We start from the raw sequence: 3,310 nt of genomic DNA, 5'->3' as shown, positions 1-3,310 counted from the left end.
TGCGAAATATTTTATTAAAGATTTATTTGCCTCCCTGCCCTAATCACGTATCATAAAGCACTAGCATGGTACCATTTATGCACACCATTGTAAATCATTTAGTGCTGTCTACCTTCCAGTCCATTCGCTGTGGATTTTCTTAGAAGTCAGAAACTATACAGATAGAAATAAGACATTTAAATAATCATTTCGGCTATTAACTTGATATTAGTGATTTCAGTCATTTTCTGGGAAATAAGCTAGAATATTATAACTCACCATATGACCCTTGATAGTGACATGGCAAATGGAAGCCTTATTTATGGATGACTGCATATACGACAGTGATGATACACTCTTTGGGTCACAACCAGTTGGTTGCATATCATGCAGCCTCCCAAATAAACATAAAGTAATTATTTACCAATTAGCATGCTTTCATTTCAATAGCATGGAGAAAGTAGATACATATTCCATGTCAGGAACTATGATTTAAATAGATCTTCACTGGGGCTAGAATAAAACTCATTCAAGATCTCAGAATCAGAGGTGCCTGGGTGGCTTAGTCGGTTAAGCATCCGACTTCAGCTCAGGTCATGATCTCATGGTTTGTGAGTTTGAGCCCCATGTGGGGCTCTACCCTGACAGCTCAGAGCCTGGAGCCTGCTTTGGATTCTGTCTCCTCTCTCTCTGCCCCACCCCTGCTCACACTCTGTCTCTATCTCTCTCAAAAATAAATAAACATTTAAAAAAATTTTTTTAAAGATCTCAGAATCAAAACCTGAGAGCCAATGTGGAAAGTCATTTATTTAGTTGTGATTTGAACTAGTCCTAAAGTAGCGAATGTAGATCTAGGGCTTTAAAACAGTAGACTTTATATTCATCGAAATTTTTATTCTTGAGGTTTTCTCACTCTCAATGTCTGTGCATAATTTTCATGTTTTAAAGATATATAAATGACCAGTAGCATATTCATAATATAGAAAATGGAATTAAATATTAAAAAGAGAGTAAGAAGCTTGAAAAAAGTTATCCTATATCTTCCAGGTGGGTCAGTTTTATTTCTTCACTCTACTTGGAGCTCAAGGACAAGGACTTTTGAACTGGGAATAAGCTTATTCACCTGAAAATGCCAGTAGGGTGAATAGTTCAACAAAAATGTAATACAGCATTTTGATGTATTTGGAACCAAGATCAATAAAGAACTTTTTAAGTGTTTCACTAGGAGGTATTAATGAGGCTGTTATCATTGAGCAGTTTCTCTTGGTAACTCCCAAAGGACTAATAACATATTAATATAGAATAAAATCCTAATAGAATAATAATTTCAACCAGCAACCTAGAATAGAAACTAACTTTTATTATGAGAGCTACAAGGTCATTTGTGTAAATGTTCCAGAGAAGTCAAGCAGTTGTTTGTGTTAGTGTCACTTAGAATTCCAGAAGCTTTCAAAAAGAAAGCAATATGTCAATTTATTTAAAACAGTTTCTGCCATATATCCACTTGACTAGCCCCTTTATCCCCTTTTAGAGCTTTGCTCAACTCTCACCCTTTCTTTGAGGCCTGACAAATTTATTTGCTCCTGTGCCTTCTACCCCTCTAGTCTCCACAACCCCTTGTATTCTGATTCCCGTCTCCTTGTTCTATTTTTTCCCCTTTCCCCCATACCATTGTAAGACTAGACTTAACTAGAAAAGTATGACTTCCATTAAACATTGAATCTTTCAGCGTAATTATGGTAATTGAACTATTAATAAGATGACTATTTTCCAGATTGGGGCTTAGATATCTCTAATAAGTTCACCTAATTCAATCTTCACCTGATTCAAACTCTAATATGTTCTACCATCATTGCTGACGGTACCCTATCCCTTCCTGTCCCTTCCGTTTATTGTAGCCTATCTGTGCAGCCAGATGCATTTTTAGAAGCCACGTTAAGAAACTTTAGTTAAAAAATATTTATTAAATAATTTCTAAATATAGAAAAAAGTTACTAATAAAGAAAAAAATTTCTCCTGCTCTTCCATGACCCAAAGCCATTCATTGTTAACCTCTTTGTGTGTCTCCTTCCATTAGTTTTTCTGTTCTGGTTACTATTTGATATCTATTTGGGGCTGTGATTTTTTTTTAAGTTTATTTATTTATTTTGAGAGATAGAGACAGAAAGGCGGGGGTACAAAGAGAAGGAGAGAGAGGGAATTCCAAGCAGACTCCGTGCTGGCAATGGGGTGCCCATTGTGGGGCTAGATATCACGAACCGAGAGACCATGACCTGAGCTGAGATCAAGAGTTGGCACAGCCTAACCAACTGAGCCACCCAGGCGCCCCGAGTGTTGTGATTTTTTAACAGAACATTATAGCAGAAATACTTCCTAAGTTATCTTGAGGTCTTCAGCATCTTCATTTTTAATGGTTGCATATTACCACATAAAATGCATATGCTATACTTTACTCCCTCACTTCCTTATTTCAATTTGTAGTTTGCCTGGAGAGGTTCTAGGTGTGCAGTCATCTTTGGCTCTAGTCCTATGGTTATTACCATGTTCACAGGAATCTTTGTAACTTGAAAGGATCAGGCATTTGAAGTTGCGAAAGAAAAGTGTTTATTTTTACCCCTTCCTGTTGGAGAAATCTATGCTTCAATGTCTTACAAGAGTCTAGAGAAGTTTCATTTATCTTATCCTCTTGCTATAGATTTGTTTTTGGAAATTTTCTCAATTTTTCACAAAAATTCAGATAGGGTGTATTTTATCCTGCCATTTAATTGCATTTGAAAGGCAATAAATCCTTTTTATATGTTTTTAAAAAGGTTTTCATGTTATTATTCATAATTGCTTTGTCTTTCTCTGTAGTGCAAATCAACATTGTCTCATCCCATGGTTGTTAAAGTATATCTCATAATCATTACAATCCCCAGTGATCATTCAGAAACTTTTCTATGCAGCCACTGATCTGTATGAAATCTGTTATTAACTTGTTATATAACTAAATATAACTTGCATTTTATTATTTAATCATGTCTCATATCTTAGCATGAAACTACCAATGCAACAAGAATAAACATTTTATTGGAATCAACACAACACTTTTAAACCCAGCAAACCTTCCTCAATCCCCCTTTAGTTTTATAGGATAACCAGTCCTATAGTTTTTAACCTATACATTTACAAAGTTCATTGTGCATTTCTCTCAGAGAGCTGGTAATAAGATACATTCAGGTAAAACTATCCAGAAGATCCTTTCATAGAAGTGCTTAACATGGCGCAGTTAAGAAGGACCCATCCCATTTGTTCATGACCTGTTTATTCAATAGTGTCATATTAACAATGC

Source organism: Puma concolor, chromosome B2, assembly GCF_028749965.1.
Source record: "Puma concolor isolate L17-30 chromosome B2, mPumCon1.1.hap2, whole genome shotgun sequence".
Taxonomy (NCBI): Eukaryota; Metazoa; Chordata; class Mammalia; order Carnivora; family Felidae; genus Puma; species Puma concolor.
This window is presented reverse-complemented; position numbering follows the sequence as displayed.